This window comes from Denticeps clupeoides, chromosome 11 (genome assembly GCF_900700375.1).
Source record: "Denticeps clupeoides chromosome 11, fDenClu1.1, whole genome shotgun sequence".
In the NCBI taxonomy this organism is placed as follows: domain Eukaryota; kingdom Metazoa; phylum Chordata; class Actinopteri; order Clupeiformes; family Denticipitidae; genus Denticeps; species Denticeps clupeoides.
In genome coordinates, this window is record NC_041717.1 from 5,978,109 (window position 1) to 6,002,443 (window position 24,335).

General features: G+C 44.9%; 1 pseudogene; it reads left to right on the forward strand.

Moving 5' to 3' along the window:
• On the forward strand, positions 1–21,926 carry LOC114799631 (protein dispatched homolog 3-like; annotated as a pseudogene).
• Positions 21,927–24,335: the final 2,409 nt, after the last annotated feature.

Here is a 24,335-nt window from a genome sequence, read left to right on the forward strand (position 1 = left end):
GAGAGCGCAGAGTGAAAGAAATCAGAGCAGCACTGCCTCTGTCGCCAGGACAACCACTCACAGAGCGGCGAGCGAGAGGAACAGTTCGGGAAAGTGAGCGAGTGCACGGAGAGGGGAGGACACATGCAGTTATTAAAGTCGGGTCCGGATCTCATGAAGTCCTGAGGTGTGGACCGTAAAGAGTGGCGATCTCGGAAGGATCTGAGGAATACCTTCACAACCTACGTCTCAGAAGCCCTCAACTTCCAGCCCTGGTAAGAATGATGGTTCTCTTCCTCGTCTTCAACTCGCCGCACTTTGCTCTGGGTTTAGAGAAGGTCTGCTGGAGCTGACGGCCATAACGCGCGTGGAGCAGAAACATGAGAGGAAATGGTTTGTCCCCTCTGACCACTCCGGTCAACATGCTCTCCATACCCACATGGTCCTGCATTCCAGGGCGCAGCAGATAAACACCCTCTTCAGCGCGGACACCTTGACGGCAACAGGCTGACAAGCCCACCAGCAAATGCCATAAATAATTCATTATGGTAAACAAGGAAAATAAAAAGCGTGTGTTGCCTCGTGGAAAGGGGAGGCGTCCTTTCGCGTCCTGGACAAAAGCACGAAGTTGAAGGAAAAGTGAAGGGGACAGAAGTGCGACGGCGTGGCGGCGTCCTCCCCGGGGCTCTGGGCCGAGATTAACACGCCTTTAAATCCCGCCGCACGCTCTGAACGTACAGCAAATCTGCAGGTGTGTGTTAATGTGTGTGTGTGTGTGCGCGTGCTGGGTAGGTGGTGGATGTCCACGCTGAATGAAGGGATGAAGTGGAGGTGCAGAGATGATAAAAAAAGAAGGAAAGGAGGGCTGGTGGGGAGGGGCTATTTTTAGCTGCTGTCTGAAGAGAAGGTTACGGATCCGGCTACAGACAGTGATGGAGGGGGAAAATCCTGAATTAGGATAAAGAAATAAAGAACAAATTATTCCATTAAAAAAAATGTCATCAAATCATCTCAAGCACCATTTGCACCATTTTCTTGCCCCAAAAGATAAAATAGGCTGAAATATAATGAAAAGTTGTGGGATGTGTGTTTTTAATAATCCGTGTCTCTAAGCGGGTGGAAGATTCCCCACAAATTCATCAGAATAAAGACAAACTTCTGATGGCAGCACCGGGGCTGGTTCCCTTCGCCCATCACCTCACCTCCCATTCCAGAGGCTCAGCATGCAGGCCGGCATCTTCCTCCCAGAAGATGTTGACTTTACGAATCTCATTGGATATGCAAATCCTGGACTAAATCAAAAGTAACCCGTTTCGCCGGCACCCCTCCAACATCAGTTCATCTTCAAAGTCGGAGGAGTGTAGTCACCCGCCGAAACGTCCAGGACAGTTTTCTTCCCTCCTGTGCCGCAGTAATTATTTATGCAAAGTCTTTGTGGACGTCCGTGGCTTCAGGTGAGCATTTATATTAATCTATGGATTTCACGGCAGGAGAAACAACACGGCTGATATGCAAATTCACATCTGTTTTATCTCCATTAATTAACTGGTCACAAAGACTGAAATAAGCCCGGCTTAGGAACCCATCTCAGGGCATTAGGGCATTCAACACGTCCCCAAGGTGGACGTGCACTTGTTTTTCTTTCCGACAGAAATAAAAGACCTGATTTTACTCCTGCCTCCACCTCCAATCCAGTCGTGTATAAAACAGGTATTAAAGGCGCAATGTGTAAGGTTTGGCCAGCTGGAAAATTGGTAGTCCAACAAATAGGGGGCAGTATATCACCGGAAATCTGGGATGTCACAGTTTGGGAGGGTTTTTCAAATGTGCCCTTCGTTGCACAGGTTAACTTTGTTTCCCGAGTGTCCGACTTTTCCCATCATTTATCACATGGACTTTCTGAACATAGCTGTTGCTGCAAAGAAATTTCTTCATGAACCACGCACTTCAGAAAAGGCATAAACAGATCCCAATATCGGATTATGATTCAGGACAACAGAGTATCTATGTGTTGAAAATGCATTATGGTGCAGAAGTTTTAGTCAGGTGTAAAAAAAAAAAAAAAAAAAAAAGCTCTAAACTAAAAATGCTTTCAAAAATGAAATTATTAATTGTTTAGTTTCATCGATTAAAAAAAATGTATTGAATGAACGCAAGCATAAACTAAATCTAATCAATATATAGTGTGACAAGCCTTTGCCTTCACCACCACTTCCAGGACTCCTAGTCCTTTACACTGAACATAGTTCTTCATGAGTCTGGCTGTATGTTTTGGGAATAGATTTGGATAATGAAACGCCTACCTGATGGTTCGGCATGATGGATAAGTATCTGCCTTGAACTCTTTGTCTGGGAAAGACCTTGCCGATGCAGTAGAACTTCCCTGCGTCCTGCTGCTGTGCACAGTCTCGCCATGCTGTATGACCTGTGTCATCATACAAAGTCCCTGCCTTTGTGCAAGTGTACCGATAAGACAGGATGCCCGCTTGAATGCAAAGGGTAGTAACACCAAATAATCATTGGCATTTTTCTAGATTGTAAAAATGATCATTGAGAATATCATTAAGTATTCTTAGTTTACAGCATTTTTTCACTTTTTTTTTTTTTTACAGCATTTATTTCAGTTCTGCGTAGTACATGTGTAGCAGGATTTTGAAAAGATTTTTCACACCCGATCATCTTTTTCCACCGCTATGGTCTGGATTGTGCTTTTGTCATTCTACATCTTTGGAATGAAAGTGCTGTCTTTAAACAATAAAGTGCGGGTTGGCGGTCATGGCAGGAGACCCGAGGAAACATCATTTGCACCATTCAGCCCTCAACAGAGTGCCACAAAGGTTAACAACAAAGATCTGTTGGTGAACGGTGATCATTAGAATCCAATATGGATTTGGAGAGCAATTAAGTGATTTGGAAGGCCACTTACAGGATAACAGAATGAAGGAGTTCAGAAAGCCCTCGGCTGGAACCTACGGCTGGAACCCACCTGAGATGCAGTCAGAAAAACCGTCCCCTCGACGAGAGAATGAACTGCGAATGTAGCACACCGGGCAAGCCCAGGCCAGATTCCGGGGTTACTCCTTCGTCTGGGACAGACGTCTACAGAGACAGCCAGGCCCGGTGCGTCTCAGCGCTCGGCTGGACATGAGCTGGCAGTGATGCAGCTCAGGTCCGTGTCTTATAAATATTGTATAGCAAATCCATACTGTTATCAAATCCAATTCTCTTTGCTCTGGGAGAGAGGGCTACGTTACAAGAACCTGCGAAATGAGGCGAATTTGAATTCCGCCACAAGCGCAGGAGAGATTATTGCCTTTCCACCGTTAAAGTGCTCATTCAATATCTCGGCGCGAGCGACACATTACGGGCGGAGACGTCAGCGGGCCCAGGACGAATGGCGCGTTCTGGGAAACACGCCATTACACAACATCAGATGCTGCGTTCGAGCACGGCACCATGGCCACCAGCACGCCGCTTCCGATGGCCGTACGTCACGGCACAGATTATCTCAGGCCCTACTCTCCGCTCGAGGCGCGGCAGCTCAGGCCAGGTGTGGTAAGTAGCCGACGGTGCGGCTTTCAGAGGAATGAACGCTTTGGCAGGAATGGAGCCTGACGAGAGGGCAGCCCTCAGGCCTCTCCACAGACAGCCGCAGTTTCCTTTTTAGCCGTGACACTTGGAGCGATTTGTGGGAGTGCCAAATATGATAACATGATCTACCATCTGTGCCACTGTGTTCACGTTGCACACGTTGATGTTCCTTCTGATGTTCCCAAACCTACACAGATCCATTCGCCGGCACAAAGACGTCTACCTACGTAGGCAGCGAATTACGAAGGCATCTGAAAGGCGGAGCATTACGGCAGTAAATGACTCCCCCTGACACCCACCGCTGTAATCTGTCTGAGGCCCGCGGCTCGGCGTCTGTTGGTCCTCAGCCGCGCACTCACTCATCCGACCAAACGGCCATTATCACGGAGAGCGGAGAGCTGCTGCGCTGAGCGGCGTGTCCGCGTCAGGCGGCGCGCCGATCAATTCTGGTCAAGTGCAGGAGAGGCCAGCGCCATGCCTCGCCCCGCAGTGGAGATTCCAAATTCCGATTAGGACAGGCATGAGTGTTGCGATTTCAAGGTTACGTAACATTGTGAAATAGTCATTTGTCCACACACACACACACACACACACACACACACACACACACACACACAAATGCCACATTAAACAAATAAAGTGGCTGCACTACATTTAAACAAATAAAGTGGTAAATAAAGTGGCTGCACTACATTTCTCAGCACCGGCCACCCACAGGTAGGTAATGTTTGAGGCTGCATTTAATTTCCATCCACTGGGTCTCATTCAAACATTTACGACTATGCTGAAATCGGGAAATGTTTAGCATTATGTATTTGCATTATTGTGCTATGTTGGATGATTTGACTGTTTAACAGCCCGGGGGGTCATCATGGGCGGGTCTACCCACAGTTCATCTCATCTCAGGCTCATGGCAGAGGAATCTTAACACTGCTTCTATTAAACTATAGAGTTATTGCTCCTGTTTGGTTTTTTTTTATGGGTGAGACACATTCAACTATCACTTTTACTTTTCACTTTCGGGGCAGTGGTAGCCCGGTCCACCAAGGTGCCACTGAGGTGCCACTGAGCAAGGCACCGTCCCCACACAATGCTCCCCGGGCGCCTGTCATGGCTGCCCACTGCTCACCAAGGGTGATGGTTAAATGCAGAGGACACATTTCATTATGTCACCGTGTGCTTTGCTGCAGTGTTTCACAATGACGATCACTTCGCTTTCACTTCACTTCTTCACCGCATGTTGCCTGTGATAAAGAATTGTAACCCATGGTGGCTTGAGATGAGATGAACAGGTAACCTCAGGCAAACTGTTCTTGCAGTTGCTCATATGACTTGTATTGGGGAACCACTTTGCTATCAATTTGTTCTTGACTTTTGGGCAATTATAGTAATTTTAGGACGTTTTTTAGTTTTAGTTCATAAATATATATGACCTAATGTTCTCCTGCCGAAATTCTTAATTCAACCATGACGCCCTTCAGCTTCCCTGCAGTCATGGCTCCTGCACGCACACAATCCTTTTCACCAGAATACTAATCACTTAACCATGTGACCATCACTAGCCACACCCATTTAACCCCCAGCAAGGTAGATACCATGCACTCCCATCCAGACTTCATGTTAACACACGTCAGATCCAGGACTTTCAGTGTGTTGCTTACACAGAGAGACTCTTCCACAAAGAAGGTTCAGTGTTTATGGGCCACACCCACAAAAAATAAACTATATTTATTATAATAAACTGCTTGTAATATACTGTTCCTCTGGCATCACAGCAACATAACATTCATTGACCCTTCCATCATATTCTAGCAATCCAGAAGACATCTCTCTGCCACCATCATATTTAGAAGGGTGTTTTTGTCATTAAAGTCTGTGTGAAGTAAATTCAAGGATTTGGATTATTCAGGATTTTCTGGACGCTTATGATGCACGATGCACTAGAGCCACCATTCAACATGACCCCGCCCCTAACACCTTATCGCTGTAAAAGCTATGTTGCAATAGCATCAATGGCTCTCCTACTCCACTGTGATTTATTACAGCTGCCAGGCCGCTCACAGCACCGACAGAGATAGTAGACGGGGCTCAGATTCAGATTCACAGATTATCTACTGTTTCCTGTGAGTGGGGCAACGCTGACTACCCACCCTCTTGGTTTGGTTACGCGAGTTCTAACTTGCAAAAACTGGTAGAAATCAATGACTCTGGCGATGAATGAAGCCGGCTGTCAGGCAGTGTCACCTGGTTCCAAAGTAAAGCCTGGCTCTGAAGGTTCAGACATGTACTGGTCCCATAAAACCTGCTAGATGGAGCATCAGTTGAGGTTTGAGGTTTGAGCTCCTTCGGAGGACACAGACGCAGCATTTCAAGGCAATAAATACTGCTCATTTTTCATGATTTCATAACACATTTCTTTATGGTGTGATCATCTCAGACATTAAATGTGAACATTTGTGCAACAAATTGCCACTTTCGATGTATTAATAGCCTCAGGTGTCACTCTACTGTCCTTTGTCACCTGGTTGAGGATTCTGTGCTATGCTACTTTGCCTCGCTTTTTTTTCTCGCTGAATGGCATGTGCTTTAGCGCCTTTTAAGAATCATTTTCAATCACAGAGGAGCCCAGAAACCTGCTAATTGGGCCACTTGAAAACGGCAATGTTAGGAAAATTAAGTGAGGATTTCTGCAGAACTGCATACCAATTATCCTCCAGAGGTCATAATTTAAGAAGTTCACATTCATTTTCGGTGACTGATACAACCATTTGTGGAATTAATAACAATAATGTAATGTGCTTTGTGTGATGTTTGTGTCTTTGTGAAAGCTAGATTAACATTAAATCACATTTTAGGAGCCATTTATGCTCTTTATCTATGGGCAACATAATAGTAGCTGTACCGACTGATTTTATTTTTTTCTTTTTAACAAACAATGTGAGCATTAGACATTTATTGCATTTATCAGACTTTTAAGTCTCACTGATGTTCAGCATCATAGCAACTTCATTATGCCACAGATTCTCCAGGCTCTATTCTAGAATGAAGGACACCATCATCGAATGTACATAAAACTCCTCCATTCCCTCATCTGATGTTGGTAACCTGGGAGATTTCACTCCCACTGGGATAAATGTGTTTCCTTAGCAAATATAGGTGATTGCGCTTGATTTTATTCAAATGACCCAAAACCTACAAAAGCAAAATTTCAAACGAATGGGCTTATGTTTGGTTTTTTTTCTCTCCAATTTCTGTATCACAAATGATTTGACTAAAGTACCAAAAAGATATAATTAAAAAAGTGACAAACCAGCCATTATGGTTACAAAAGGCCCTGCAAACAATGCTGTGGCAATTGCCTCAAAAGGCACCCAGGCAATTCCCTGATAGGCTGGGTAATTGGTGAGAACAGTAACCCTCGTGTGACCTCTTAATTACCAGTGATCAGTGCTGTGTGCTTTCCCTCCTCTTTGGAACTCCTCATTAGCCGGGGAGCAGTGTGAACTCTGGAACCCTCACCTCGCGGCATTGCATTACCTCTCCCTGCATCTCAACGGTGAACCCCAGAGCCGAACGATTCTGTCCTCTAATGTTGTACGGGGTCCACGAAGCCAGATGCTGCCCACAGCCGGCAGATGTTGGGGGATTTCTCAGCATGGTGCGTTGGTGCATCAGTTATCTTCACTGCGGCGACCTTCACAAGTTGCGTTGAGATGACCGTGCTTGGAAACCTCAGCTTGGATTGTTTTTGGTCAACATATCAAGCCATTAACATCGAAACAACAAGCACCGAGACCTGGCATGGTGATGCATGCAGCTACACAAACTATATTTTACAGCCCGGCGTGCTAGGGGCAGTGGTGGCCTAGCGGTTCAGGAATTGGCCCCGTAAGCAGACGGTTGCTGGTTCGAATCCCGATCCGCCGAGGTGCCTCTGAGGTGCCACTGAGCAAAGGACCGTCCCCACACACTGCTCCCCGGGCGCCTGTCATGGCTGCCCACTCTTCACCTGGTTAAAAGCAGAGGACACATTTCCTTGTGTCACTGTGTGCTGTGCAGCAGTGTTTCACAGTGACAATCACTTCACTTTCACTTTAACAGCATGCTAATTATGCTAATAATCAATGACAAAGGACTGTCACAGGACCTAAATCTAGCACCAACCCTCACTGAGAGACACCTCTTCTGAAGAAATACATCCAGGATATCTGGTGCAGGGAGATTCATCTCTGTCTGTCCCCTGACACGCCAGGGACCCAAAGCTGTTGTCTCCAGGAAGCCAACTGCTGTCACCGCTGTGGTCTGCGGCACCTTTGCCACTTGCATGCAGAGCCTGTGTCAGGAGCAGGCAGGAGGTGAGAACGGGGGCTGGCTGAACCCCCCTGAGATGTCCCCTCGCTGACAGCGTCGCGCTAAGCTCCTGTCAGATCACACACCGCTTGTAAAGTGCGCCGCAATCGCTTTTTAATTTTCTGCTCCCCTGCCAAGGCAGACGGATATCTGTGGCAATGCCATGACACACTGTCCTGCATCCAGTCAATGTCTGGAATTAATTACACTTTCACCACTCCCACTCACATCACACCGTTTCTTGTCTGGATCTTGAAATAGACTAAATAATTACTTTAACTCTTTAAGTTGCCATTTAAAGATTTTAACACAATAATCTATCTATCTATCTATCTATCTATCTATCTATCTATCTATCTATCTATCTATCTATCTATCTATCTATTTATCTATTTATCTATCTGTCTATCTGTCTATCTTCCTTCCTTCCTTCCTTCCTTCCTTCCTTCCTTCCTTCCTTCGAAGTATTGAAAATAGTGTCCATAGCGCATGGGGGACATTTGTAAATGTAAGAGTCACCAGTTCAGAATTCTTGAATTAAAGGACTAATAATCTTCATATTTGATGATTGTGATGTCTGCACCGTGGTATTATGAGCAATGAAAGGAGGAAGGAAGCTGCTGCCAGTTTTAGATAATTAAATATTAATTATTTGTGAAGAGTATGCATCGAGGACCCCTGGGTAATGGTAATGGTGCCAGTTGATGTGTTTTTAGGTACACATGTACCTAAACCAATCACATATCTGGTAACTCTGAATCATCCGTTATGAGAAATTAAGATGCAAGAGAGCTGTCAACCATCAGGCTACTCCCATTTTAAACTTTATAAAAACATAATTAAACTTCATCTTCTTAGAAATGACACTCAATCATAAATGGCGGTAGTGGCAGTCCTTTCTTCCTAATATCTAGTTTATAGATATTATATTTCATTCCTGAAGACACACTGGATGCACACATGACACAAGTGCCACGTCTATTACAGTGCTTTGAATCATGTCTCTCTTTTTAGTGACCTTCTCACACAACTCTTGACTTGAAAGTGTCTATTCCTGGTCAGTCAATGACCGATATAATGGCCCTGTCCTTCTTGGCAGCAGCAGGCATTTCTTTGAGCTCATCCTGGCCGGGTCCAACGAGTCCCCCGTAAATCAACCTGCTTTTTATCGCGGCGTTAACCTGCCGGCACAGCAAGCGTTTTTAAAGATTTAAGCGATGTGGGCTTTTGTGTGACAGGAGCTGCCATGGACTCAGAGGACGAGCCCTTGTTGTTGTTCCAGACGGTCGAGGGATTCGGCGAAGATGGAATGCAGGAAGATGAGGATGATTCCGAGGCGGCGAGAGAGGGGAGCGGGCTCGGGACAAGTCGGGCTTAGGGGGATATGGTGGGCCCTTGCCTGGGTTTACACCTCCCCCGTGGGCCCTGCAGGGTGGTTTCTGGGAGTCAGCTTCCTCCTGCCCTGCGCCCTTTCTGCCTACATGTTCCTCTACTGCCCCACTTTAGACATCGACCTGTCCTACAGTGCCTTCGAGGTGCGCAGTCACCCCTCAGCCCAGCGCTTTGACGCCCTCGCTATTGCCCTGAAGACTCAGCTGGGGTCCTGGGACAGGCACAGGCGGAACGCAGATGACTACGACTCTGACAGCCTGAGAGACCTTATATTGAACAAACTGGTCTTCCAATGGCACAGCCAAACAAAGGAACTATTGGAGTTCCTACAAAACGAAACAACAGGAAGCACAGGAGATCTGGAGGGCATGATAACAGAGGCAGACAAACACAAGAATGGAGAGCAAGATGGAGGGAACAGATCCTACACAACCAGCAAAGAGACGTCCGTGGAGCCACGCCACCATGAGTTCAGAAGGAGCCAGAGAAGCTTTGGTGAGGAAAACCAGGTCAGCAGGATCACTGGGCTACTCGTATCTTCAGAGTCAAGCCCTCTGGAGGATAGAGCTGGTGTTTGTGGCCCAGGGTGGCGACAATGACAACATCTTCACCCCAGAGCGGCTGCGCACAATCCACCACGTGGGAGCGGCTGCTCATGCAGCACCCCAGTTCCAGCAGTTCTGCTGGAAGCCCCTGGAGATCCTCAGGGACCTCCTCTGGGGCCGTCCTTCTGCTCCCTCCCAGTCCCTTCTGTCCTACCTGTTCCCCAGCGAGCGCGGTGGACGGATATACTACGACGGCATGGGCCCGGATCTGGCCGACATCCGCGGTGAGTTGGATGCTCCATGTAAATCTCATTTCCTGCTCATTCTGTTCTTCCAGCGTTCATTCTGCCAGGTTTGATTTGTTATTAATAGCGCAGCCACTTCCTCCTACAGCAAACAAATACTGCTTCAGACCTGAAAATCGGCGTCCTATTTGCATTATTTACATATGCATAACCCACTAATACAATTCCACCCGGCAAACTTTCTCAATTTCAATGCTGACAGCTCATATAATTTCATAATATATGCAATTTCCCAAAGTCATTCACATTGCATTCACTAGAGCCATTTCCGAAAACAGCTTCATTGCAAAGCCAGTGCTAATGTAATATGCGCACTCAGATGGCAAAATGTGGTTAATGTAACCTCTGTGTGGTCTACTAAATGAAAAAGCTGTGTTGAGACCCGCTTGTATGACATGTATTCTCCCCGAGTGCTGGGGAAGAGTTATTTTCGGGTGCTTCTTCTAAATCTTGGCTATTTTTCTATTTTTTGCACCAGGCGCGTTGAGTCTGGCCATCACTCACCCGCAGTTTTACTGGTACGTGGACGAGAGCCTGACCCCGGCCAGCCTCAGTTCCTCCCTCCTGCGCAGCGAGATTCACTTCGGCGCCCCTCTGCCCTCCTTCTACTCCCTTCAGGACCGGCCACAGGAGCAGAGGCGCCGCTTCAGGGACTTTGTGGTGCAGTATGCCGGCATCCTGGCCCAGCAGTCCACCAGGTCAGTCAGCATTCTTAGATCTGAATTTCCCCGTCCCAGAAAGAACAGAACTCCCCGAATGGGAGAGTGTTGATGGTCTAGGAGGTTGAACGATTGAATGAGGCAGTAGAGAGGCGACACTCAGGGTGAAACTCAAGGACACTTTGTTGACCCCAGAGGGAGTCACGGCCAATGGAGTAAGGAACCAAAAAAGATAACAAAATCCATGGCAAACATGCCAAAAAGAGTCTTGTGGCAAAAACAAGTAGCACAAGTAGATATTACATAAAGAACAAAAAAATCTTACCCTGGTACAGGTTATTTCAGCCACTTCAGAGCCATCAAACACTAAGTAATAACCAGGAACTTGAAGTCTCACCACAGTGCACCTGCGCTGCGGACCATGCAAGGTATCTCACCCCACATAAGACCAGATTATAATTCACTCTATGAAAAAGAAACTAATTAATTGCCAGTGAGCTTTCTGAGTGAATGGCTCATTCCTAGTTTATTCATGGAAAACAATTGAAAAACAATAGGCTTCTTATTGATACCTTTATCATGCACTTTAAAAAAGTGGGCTTCACACCTCCAAGGTCGTGATTTGCAAAACAGCAACAACTTCTTGGAGTGAAAATGTGATTCTGTGGCTTTTCTCAACTTTTTAGAAACGCCTACTGTTGCTGATTAACAGGACATCATCCTTCGGTGCAAAGACAGGGCCAATATTACTACATAAATCAATTTTAATAATCCAGCATAATTCAGTCCAGGCGTGATGCAGCAGGGATTTTCAGATGCAGTCCATACAACATGGTATATATTTCGCTGTCAAACTGAGGGAGCAGAGACCTCCTCTTCTAATTGGTTTTAATATAGGGATAATTAACCTAATGAATGGCTGCACCTGTACTTAATGCATATGCTGGGCTGAGCGGAATATAAGATGAACCCACCTTTTTCAAAGAAAAATGGAGAAAATGTAGGTTAATCAAATTTAGGAAATCATTTTAACATTGAAATGTAATGAAATAACAGACCAAGTTAAATAATGAAGCACGTGCACAGTAAATGAAAAATGTAAATAAACTATTATTTCTACCAGTGTTGTAACACTGCAGGCTTAAAAAACTCATTACAAAATATTGTATTTGGCGCCACCTAACAATATTGTCTTTTTTGTTTAGACAGGTTAATACCCCTTTTCAGACATATTTGAACAAAAATAAATAATGGACAATATTTGTAAGTCTGAATATTGGCTTATGAGTTATTTGTTTTTACAATATATTCCAACAACCATGCAAATACTGAAATATATTCATTTATTTATAATATATTTACCATGCCCAATAGTCTACGTTCCCCACTGAGTGCTTTGTGGAATCAGTACAATTTCGTTTTGGAAATGAAATGAGAGGAACCTGATTGATTTCCTTCTCCGGGCTGGAGATGCCAGCTACATCTCAGAAGTCTACCATGCCTTGTGTGGCAGGTTTAATTGACCAGGTGACAAATGGCATTCTCTTGTATCGGGTTCTTGTTGCCTTGCCATGTGCTGCTGTATCACACTGAAATGCAGGCTAGATGTTCATGTGATGAGTGTGATGACCTCCAGCATCCACTCAGTGCCAGAATGGCCACTTTCATTAACATGTCTCTGTCATTTATGACTTGTGAACTTTAGACCCTGTCACTGATTTTTGGAAGTCCAGCCAGTTCAGTTGTATCAATATGTCAAGTTTTAGTTTAACCTTCCTGTAAAATGTCGGGAAATTGTATGACGTACATTAATTACATGGAATCAGACTGGCTGGTCTTCAGAATCCTCAAAAATAACTGTGTGTCCTGAGTGACATTTTGAACCTCTGAGACTCGCTGATATTAAATTAGGTTGGTGTACTGATCACATAATTACTCCTTTAGCGCAAGTTCAGCAGGGGTTTCTGATCTAATTAAGATGAAACCACCAATGTGCTCTTGTCACCAATCCAGGCCGTTTCTTTTCTTTTTTCTCTCCCGACTCCGAAACGTTGTCCTTGACTCGTGTCTCCCTTTAATTATTGCTCTGCCTCCTATCTTCTTTGTCTTTAGCAAGGTGAAAGTTCTGTATGGCGGCACAGAGCTGTTCGACGATGAGGTCAGACGAACCTTCCACAGCGACATGCTGCTGGCCCTCTTCAGCGGAGCCTGCATATCCGTTCTGGTCTACATCCTCACATCTTTCTCAGGTGCCTTGGACAAAATGGGCATCTATTATATCCTCATATGACTGCTTAATTAAAGGGGGAAAGATTGAATTAAGAAAATCCACAGATGTAAATTGGCAATTAAAGATAAAATAATTACGCGAGGAGAAGTCGGCTTTATAAACACTCTGCTGGAGACCCGTCATCAGCGCTCCAGTAAGTGCACAGCAATCAACCCCCTCGTATAGTTCTGACAAACACGGTGCACATCCATTTTAAAAGCTGCTATTGACCCGCTGCTCTCGACAGAAATTCCACTCGACAAATAAATAAATAAATAAATAAAATCCAATATCCCCGTTGTGGCTGTGCCACCGCCACGACTCTTTTTCTCAGCTGCGTTGCGCGATATGTTTCTACGCGGCCTTGAGCCGGAGAGCAAAGGCAAGGTGCAAGAAGAACTCCGCATGTGTTCATTCACAGTTCTGATGCCTTCAGTGAGAATCTGCCAATGTAAATGGTGATGAAAATAAAGAACACACATTGAATGAGAAGGTGTGTCCAAACTTTTGGCCTGTACTGTATACTGGTAATTTGTAAAAAAAATAGACATGTTTTTCTGCCATTGCCTCTCCCTGCAGTGTTCTTGACATTTTTTGGGCTCGCCAGCATTGGACTCAGCTGCCTGGTGACCTTGTTTTTGTACCACGTGGTTTTCGGTGTCCGATACCTGGGCATCCTCAACGGGGTGGCTGCGTTTGTCATTATCGGAATTGGTGAGGTTCTGAATATTTAATCGAACGTCATCCAATCCTCATTCTAATTCATTAATTAACGCCATTTCTGTGTCTGTCTCGGTGGCCAGGCGTGGATGATGTGTTTGTGTTCATCAGCACGTTCCGGCAGGCCACCCACCTGCTTCGGCCTGAGCAGCGCATGATTTACACGCTGAAGACCGCCGGCCGAGCCACATTCCTCACCTCCTTCACCACGGCCGCTGCCTACGCTGCTAACACCTTCTCCCAGGTTACATTCACCTTAAAACAATTAATACATTACAACATTCATTCCTTTTCTTCATGGTTATCTGTGCTGGTGTCAGCTGACCTTCTTGTATGTGCTACCAGATCCCAGCAGTGCACGATTTTGGGCTGTTCATGGCCCTTATTGTGAGCTGCTGTTGGCTGTGGGTGTCCATTCTCATGCCTGCAGCCCTGTGCATATGGAGTCAGTGTGAGGCTGTCCAGAAGAACGCCTGTGTTAAATGGTAGGCTTTGTATTTTGCTTTGTTCATGAAACTGAATTACAATATTTAGTCACAGTACAATAGTTGCTGGAATGCCCACCTTGACCCTGTAGGGGTAACATACTCGCCTATGAACCAGAAGACCCAGGTTCAAATCCCACTTACTACCATTGTGTCCCTGAGCAAGACACTTAACCCTAAGTGTCCCCAGGGGAGACTGTCCCTGTAACTACTGATTGTAAGTCGCTCTGGATAAGGGTGTCTGATAAATGCTCTAAATGTAAATGTATGTATTGCTTTAGTGCCAGTGGAATTGTAATTAGTTGAGCAAAGTCAGATAACATCCAAGGTTTGGATAAATTAATACATGTATGAAAGTGAAAGTGAAGTGACTGCCGTTGTGATACACTGCAGCACAGCACACGATGACACAACGTAATGTGTCCTCTGCTTTTATAACCATCACACTTGGGGAGCAGTGCGTAGCCATGACAGGTGCAACCTTATGATTATGGGTCTGTTTTCTTGCCCGCCAGGCCACCACTGCCCTGTACATAACATCATAACCACTGGAAATTCAGTATCATTGATTGTCTGTGGCGCCAGGCTGTAGGCAGCAAGTGAACAACTTGTCCTTGAAGCTGAGGTCATGGCATCTCCAAAACTGCTGCTCTTGAGGGATGGTCCCAGTGCACAGTTGTTAGGGCCTACCCAAAGTGGACCAAGAAAGGAACATCGATAAACTGGTGACAGGGTCCTGGGTGGCCAAAGCAAATTGCAGCTACAATGGGCTCATCAGAACTGCTCTAATGAATAATATTTTCTTTTGCGTCATGTGGATGATTTGATGTGCGTACTGTTTACCTGGGGAAGACATGACAGCGGGATGCACTATGGGATCTCAATCCAGTCCAGCATCAGTGGCATGAGCTGGAAAAACAAGTCTAATCCATTGAGGCGCCACTTCACAATTTACAGAACTTGCAGGATCTGCTACTGACAGCTTGTTACCAGATACCACAGCAGATAACTCCAGAGATTAAGTGGAGCCCATGCCACGATGGGTCAGGGCTGTTTTGATGCCGAAAGGAAAACCTACTAAAATACCGGGCAGGTGGTCATAATATTAAGGCCAATCGGTGCACGTAGGTAATAAACCCTCTAATTCCCCCTACAGGTGGGGCGCCTGGATCTCGACCAGCCATGGGCCTCTGTCGGACAAGGACGATGATGTCCCATTATTGTCTGTGGATGCGGAGCTTGGTGAGAATACGTTTGGGTCGGGTGGGGCGGGACTTTGCAGCAGGTAAATTGAGTTATTATGAACGCCGTCACCTCAGCGGTACGTTTATGCTGCGGGTGCATGTACTCAAGGTCAGTTTGTCTGGTGTGGCCTTTATGAGTATAAATGCTGGGACTCCACGCCTGAGGGGGAAACTCATCTGAGACCCACACTGCTGAACAAGCACTTCAGCGCAGTCTGAACCTCCCACCCACATGGGAGTTTAAAGCACCCCCCCGTCTTTCTGACAGCACCTAATCCCGCCCCCTCCGCTCTTTGTTCTCCTTCCCGTCTCGCATCCAGACGCCTGTGATGCCGAGGCAGACACCGCCTTGCTGTCCCTGACAGTGGAGCCGGCGACGGGTCCGCCGGAAGGGAGGAGTGTGGGGGTGGTGAGCTCCTGGCTTCAGAGGCTGCTGCGGCACTGGGTGGCAGAACCTGCGGTGGGGAAACGTAAAGCAGTCATTGGTGAGATATGAGAGCTTATTAACACTTGATAAGGCACAGCGATTTACCTCGGAGGTTTCCGCAATAAAGCACCCGGTGCTGAGGGTCTGGCTATAAAAAGCTGGCTGGATCCTGCCATCTATTTACGGCACGATATTCTTCTCCCCCTGTTTGCAGGCGCCTATGTTCTGGTTCTTCTGGCCTCGGCCTGCTGTTGCTGTTTATTACGTCCAGCCAGTCATGCCCCTCTCCTTTTCCGTCAGGATACCAACCTCCAAACTCTACTCAATCTCCGTGGCAACCTGAGTGCTCAGGGCATCTCTTGCCACACATGCTCAGGTAAAATGTGCTGCTAGATTCACTTGAATACACTGAAATGTCAGCTAATCTTATATAGCAATCAGCCACAATATTACAAATACTCACTATGCCCCATTTAACAACTTAAACAGCACTGACCCACTGAGGCATGAGACTCCACTAGACCTGTGTGGACGTACGGTGGCCATTGTGGGGTCACACCTCTGTGGATTGCATTTTTCTGCACATTCTACAGATGTCCGATTTGGTTGAGATCTGGGAAATTTGGAGGACAAGTCAACTCCTCAAAATTATCCTGATGAAAGAGGGCACGTCATTTATGCTCAGCTTTGGTTTGAGTTCTTTGCATGTGTGGATTGGACAGGTTGTTGCTGATAATTGTCATGTCTATAGCACTTTTAAAAGATTGGTGACATATTCAATACTCATTTTACTGTACTTATTTGTACCTATGCTAAAGGCATTTTTGTACCTATGAGAAAGGCATATGCAAATTGATAATAATTAGGAAATATTTTTGGCCAGACTTTCCATATAGATTAATTCATCTATTCAGATAGACAAAAGTGTTTTTAATATATATTTTTTCATCTATGCTTGACATCTGAACTGTTGACATCTTTTTCATCTATGCTTGACATCTGGCTGTAATTAAAGAAAATTAGTCCCATTGAGATGCCCTCTGCTCTACCCTGAAGGTGTGTTCATGGAGAGACCTCATTACCTGCACAGAGCTGCTCACCACATGCCCACAGTGTCAGGATTTTCAGCCCCAGAGGGTGTTAACATTGTGGCCAGCACAGTGCCTCATGGCCCATCCCACCCTGGATCGAACCCTCCTCACACAGGTACCTCAGATCATTTATGCATCAAATAGGTTGCTTCTGCTACTGCAACATCCTGCAAACATCCTCTATTGTGATTTATAGCATATTTACGGCAATTCTCATCAAGAGTGTATAATTAATCTTTACATTTCACCTCAATGAGACTGGAGACCAAAAGAAACAAGGAGCTGTTCACAAGCCTGTGGAACAATGGTGCCCAACCTGGTTCCTTGTGACTGCTGCAGTTTGCTACAGGATTTTGAGTGGCCAAAGCCATGTCTCAATTCAGGGGTCAAATCCTGTGGAGAACTTATTTCAAGATTGGATGGGACATAAGAGGCTCAACAAGGCTGTCCCATAATTTCATTTTTCAGAAGTTTGGCTGGTTGTTGCAAAGAAATCTAGACAGAGGTAAACACAATTAAACTCTATAACACGTATATGTGAAATGTACAAGATAATATAAAATGTGAAAAAAGGATATTTATATTATATATGACAGAATTTCAGGACACAGATGTTACAGCTGGATATCTGTTCATTATCCTTAAAATTAAAACCAGGGTTCATCACATCTGGATCCTTTTTAGTTTTCCCTGGTAGGTCCTGATTCTGAGTGTCTGCGGGTACTTCACACCGGACTCATTGGCAGAAGAAAGCTGGAAAACCAGCAAAAGAACTTGCATTAGATGGTTGGAAATGTCCTTCAAGAAAAAAGGGGGTCCACATGGTGGGAGGACTTTACGATTAAGCCTCCGGATTTAGACATGACTCACAATCTCCTCAAGTTTTCAGCATATCTCTGTGCTGCAGGGGTGTTGAGGGGGTCTTTTTTTGGGGTGGGGGTCACATATAAACTACATTGCATATATGTAATTTCAGCGTTTTACTTGCAGGTACTCTGCTGACGGTTTACATGTCCAAGCTGGACATGGGAGCAGCCGTTACGCTGTACCGCTTCTCCCTCAACTCCAGTGTGCTCACGCCATGGACGCCCCTGACACCCGGGCACGGCGAGGTGCCATCTTTTCAGGTGAATAGGATTCCTTTTATTGGAACTTAATTTGTTGCAGCTGAATAGTCACGTTTCATTGTACTGTAACATACAGTGAATACTGATAACCTTACAGTACAGAGAAAAATACTGTCCCACACCCTTACAGACACAATTTAAAGACCGTACAGGGTTTATCAGAGACCCATTTATCAATGTTCTGTTCCTTACCTAAGGACACTGTTCATCAGATCATACAGATATTGTAATAAAAAGGTGCATGAGTGCATATAAATCAGACTGTATATCATATAAGATATAGAGGAAGCCAGTGACCTGCAAAAGTAACATCTGTACACAATACCTGCAACAGGCCTACAGCGGTCCCCATAGCAACTTCAGTGCCAAGATGATCGTGTGTGTCTTATGCCTACCACCCTCACCCCCGCTGGATGATCACCTCCTCATGTGACCCGCAGCATGGCTGGAGGTCAGAGTTCAGCTTTTACGTAGCGTCTGCTGCCCAACAGCACAGCCGGTGAGTGTGTGAGTGTGCATGTGTGTGAGTGTGTGAGGGAATGACAAAATAATGACAAAAGACAAAGAGCACATATAACATTTAGGCAGCGAGGAGAAAAACAGAAACGAATGTTGCAGAGTTTAAGGATGCAACTCGGCCGGCAGCAAAACATTTTTTCCAAAATGATGATGGCTTGGGCTGAAGTATAGCAGTCTTTTTTTAACCAGCTTTAAGTATATTTAGGATGCTCACTCACTCACTATCAATAACCGCTTCATCCATATCAGGGACCCAGGGCGGGGTGTGAGCAAACACCATTCACACACCAATAAGGTTTTCCAGTTCACCTAAGAGAACTTGGCCAGGTTCCGGATTCACAATCTTAGCCGTATGGATTGTGGCTGATCATCACTTGACAGGAGCCAGGAACCAACCAGAATCATCCACTGTGGGAGGTTAGGGGCGGAGCCATGACAATAAACAGGGAAGCATATAACTGTTCAGTGCACCCGTTGGTATGGCCGACTGTTACTGACCCTAGGTCAGTAAGGCAGGTGCTGCCCCATGTACTATGCTAGGGGTAGATTTGAAGGTGAGCGAGGGACAGCAGCTTTTTTGTGTTCTTTGCGTTGGCACCGTCTATAGGCCCCTGACCCTCTGGGCTTTTTAATATTGCTATTCAATAATTGTACCTTCTTTTATTTGACCTAGACCAGGCACGCAACACCAACATAAATCAATGTTAAATTCAGTGTGTAAAATTTACAAGTTAATACAAGTAAAATTAAGTTAATACAATGAACATACTGTTAATGGATTGAAATCATATTGTTATAACTACTTTAATACATTCAATTCTTAATGCTCGGTCAAAATCTATATGATAAAAGTATATGATAAATGAGCTCAGACTGTTAATAATACACAACTTTTTCACTGGAGATGTTTTTGTGTTCTTTTCCAGGAGGCTGTATTTTGCACAGCACAGACTAAGCCCCCATCCCAGTCGAGTGTGTGAACAGCCCCCCGGGTGCATGATCGGCAGTGGGCCAGACAGTCCGACACAGGGAAGCTTCTACGTCCCTCTGGGTGGAGGTGAGGCTGAGGGACCATGTACAGGATGCTCAGTCCTGAAATCTGTTTAAATGGAAATGCAATTTGCATTTGTTTTATGCCCCCCACTTCAACTCCACAGCTGAAAAATTTAATGTCTGTGGAAATAATTTGATTTTTTTTTTTTTGGACCAGGAGTAGGTGGAATCAATGCAGTCAGTATAGCGTCGCATGGAGTCGGTGGTCAGAGGTTGTTTTCATCGAGCCGACCCTGCAGTGAAGAGGGGTGGGAAAGATGAAGGGAAAGTGCTTGTAGCTCAGTTTTTGGTGTAATGTGAAACTGCTTGTCTTTGCTCATTGCTGTGTTTTGGAGTGGAGGTTTTGGGAGAGGATGCCCGAGGGAAACTGTTTGTGTTCAGTAAAGTGCTGACTGCACTGATTTGTCTGCACTGATTTGAGTTTTTTATGTATATATATATATAAAAAAAAATTTAAGGAGCCCTTAGATCATTTTTGAAAAATTGCTAAAAGATGAGTTTGGTAACGCTCCCCTGCTAATTTTTGTCTTTAGATACTGCGCAAGCCAAATCATCCAAAACCTCCGGCTTTAACCCCTGTGGGGGTGGCGAGTGTGGAAAGCCTGCGGTGCGCCCCCTGGTGGACACTGGAGCCATGGTCTTCGTGGTCTTTGGGATACTGGGAGTTAACCGCACTCAGCTCACAGACAACCATGTCATCGGGGATATGGTAAGTAGGTATTAAAAATGCATATGCAGTGGGACGGGGTCGTTCCCCTCGCTGGCATTAATGAGGTGGCTTCTGAAAAATTTCTCCAAAAGGGCAGTGTAATCTATGATCCAGATTTTGACCTGTTTGAAGAGATCGGCCACCTCTGCCAGCTCTGCAAGGCCATAAGTGCCAACACACAGCTGGTCAAGCCTGGAGGAGCCCAGTGTTTGCCCTCAGGTATGGAGAACTAGGCGATGGGTTTCTGTAAACAAGGAACAAGCGTCCGGATTCTCATGACGTTCGTGTTCGATGTCTGTCTTTCTGTCCATCTAAGGCAACAGCCTCTCCACCTTCCTTCCCCTACTCCACCCAGAGTGCCATTCTCTGCCGGAGCCCAACCTTTTGCCAGGACAGCTGTCCCATGGAGCGTTTGGGATGCAGGGTGGCAGAGTGCACTGGATATCCATGGCCTTTGAGTCGGTGAGAGCTGTAGCTGTCATGGCGACCACTGCGTTTCCCATTGTTGTTTAGCAGACCCTCCAGCATTTTGCCAACTCAACCGACCCCTGAGATGTGACAGTCCACCATACATCATGCCACGTTTTTGCAATTTCACTGCAGAAAACGGCTTTCTAAAAAATCTGGAATTTCAGGCAGCAACAATATTCATATAAAATTTCATAGTTCACAGGTTGCAGCTGCTAAACAGGGGGGTGATAGTAGCCTAGTGTGTAACCAGAAGTCACAGGATCAAACCCCACTTACTACCTGCTACCCACCTACCTACCCCACTACTTTCACTTGTGTCCCTGAGCAAGACACTTAACCCTGAGTGTCTCCAAGGTGACTGTCCCTGTAGGTCACTCTGGATGGGCGTCTGATGAATGTGGTAAATGTAAATACATGCAGCCACCCACAGCACCATTTACTAGCGGTGAGTTTCTGCTGGTGTGATGATTTTTACAACATCATTAGGATTAAACCGATTCTGTGGTCAGAGAGTGAAGGGATATAAGATTCCCAACATACATTTTGAATGAGCAACAACAGAGCAATAGGCAATAACTACGTGTTACAGAGCAGGTATCTTTAACTAAGTAGATATTGTTCACACTGTCTTCACCCACTCTTCTCTCACAGACTACCTACAAGGGAAAGTCTTCTTTCCAAACCCATTCTGACTTCCTCCAGTGGGAAAACTTCTTGCAGGAGCAGCTGGCATCGCTCCCGCAATCCTCCTCTCTCCAGCGGGTTTTCAGACGTGCGAGCACTGGAAGCATCTTCATGGAGATAATTGGCAAGTGGATAGATAAGAAGCAAAAAAGAATAATGTGGGGGGGGGGTCATGCAAATCATGCAAACCACTGCATTTGTTTAAAACACAAGGGTCACCAAACCCCTACTTATAAAGACAACCCGATGTGTGGATTTTCATGGGTCCTGAGCACTTAACCGAGTGCCTTCTGCACCAAAGTGTGATGTTAACCTTGAAGATGCGACAAAGAACTCAACTCCAACTCCAAAGAACTCAACTCATCTGCCATTTTCTTCTGTGCAGGTGTAGAAAGCGCCCTCTACAGTTTGCTGCTTTCTCTGGTGATCTGTATTGGTACAGTGGCCATCTTCACGGCTCACCCTCTCCTGCTGCTTCCCATCCTGCTGAGCATTCTGGGTAAGTCACAGATATCTGCACACTAAGCCTGAGAAAGATGCATTTTCCTCCAAGATGATTAGCAATAAGGGCTTGGATTTTAAAAAAATATTACTTTGGATGTCAATCATCCGAAACCAAATTAACTAATTAGTCCCACATTTTATGCTGAATTAATCTCATATTTAAAACTTTGATAGATAGTGTGGAAAAGAGGTTCCGACATAGAGTGAAAGGGAGATGATGTGGTAATATAAATAAAACAGCCTGCAGAGATTAAATAAAATGTAAACATATTTTTCTGCATATTACTTTCCACCTAAGAGCTTATTCAGATGACGTGGCCAAAATACAAAATATGCTTCCACAGTAAAAGTAAATAAAAAGCAGCTGTGTTAGTTAATTTTAACACGCTATTTATATGTATTTACCAGTGACATTTATGTTAAGAGCTATTATCCACAGCGACTTACAAGAGGGCTTTAAAATGTCCATCACGGAAATCCCTCATTTGGTTTGCAAGGCCCTGATCTGTAAACACCATTAGCTTAATAACACAGTACCAGACATTTTTTTTCTTCTTTCAAATAAATATACGGAATACGTAAGACATAATTATGGATTAATGATTTGTCATTAATAATAATAAGCATTATTTTTGGCAACCATAATATTGGAGAAACCTTAACCTTAGTTGTGAAGTCTTATTAGTATTCATTGCCGTGTAAAGAAGAACATACACACACACACACACACACACCCACACACACACACATATATATATGTGTGTGTGTGGGTGTGTGTGTGTGGTGTGTATATATATACACACACACACACACACACACACATATATAGAGAGAGTGTGTGTGTGTGTGTGTGTGTATATATATATAATCAATATTTTATGACAGTTTATGTATTTCACCTTGTGTGTGAAATCCTTATGAAAGGCTGTACCTTGCAGAGAAAAATGCACACCTTGCACACTCCATCAAATTTTGACTATTTTTCTTTGCCATTTTGTTTGCTTGGCATTGCAGTAAGTGAGAATTTTCAAGCTAAGGCAGCTGGCAGGTATTCCTAATGTCATCATTAAGTATATTTGTTCCACAGAAAAATACACTTTCCAGCAGTTAGCTGAGTGACAGTCTGCATCAGAGTCAAGCCAACGCACTCTTCACCTCAGGAAGTGCAGCCATTATCGCAGCGAGCAGACAGGCAGGGCGCTGCTGACTGGGTTGTGGTTAACTGTGCAGGGGTCGTCTGTCTGGTGGTGGCCATCATGTACTGGCTGGGATGGGAGATGGGGGCAGTGGAGGCCATCTCTCTGTCCATCCTGGTGGGCTCATCTGTGGACTACTGCCTGCATCTGGTGGAGGGGTACCTTCTGGCCAGAAGGACCCTGTCATCTGGATCATCTGCTCACATGCTGGTATGAATTTAAATGAAAACACCCCGTCTTTCCTTTCCGTCTCCTACGCTCATCCTGTTTTCTCCCCTGGCTCAGCAGGCGGCTTTAGACTTGTTTGTAGTCGCTCATTGATGTGTTAATGATGCTGGAGTGATTTCTTTTGAAATAAATATATATTAAAAAGTGCTTGTTGCCATGGAATCAGTAGACATTTACTTAAGGTAATGAATTTTTTTTTTCTGTGGATGTTGAGAACAACTCAAATGAGTGGATGTGCAGCTCATATACAAACACATTTTCTGTATAATTACTGTGTAATTGTATTTATCCACCAGTATATGCTAATCAAGATGACATCTTCTCCATTGCTTGAGCCAGTCAACATGCAGACATTTACTCAATGTTTGATTAATTCGCAGGAATTTTCACAATTAAAACTTCTAAAAGTTCCCTTGTTACTCTGAGCTGTTTTCTTTAAAGGGCTATTTAAATAAATCTGTCGCACATGCTGGTGCTGTACGTTACTATGTCGTAATATCTTACTATATAGTAGAATAGCATTAGAAAACTGTTCTTTTGGACTATAAATTGTCTTAGGTTTCATAATGTCAAAATTATGATCCAACTGCAATGAAAAACATGCTTTTACCGTTGATGGTCCTAAACCAATGAGATGTACTGCTAAGGTTTAGGTATTTTTAACTATTAATTGATTTGAAGGGTTCCTGTTCATTCAGCTCAAACTTTGTCTTTTAAAATTGAATTATAAGTACATTTTGGCATAGCTTTCACTACTGGTGTACATTTAATTTTCAGGATGAATCCA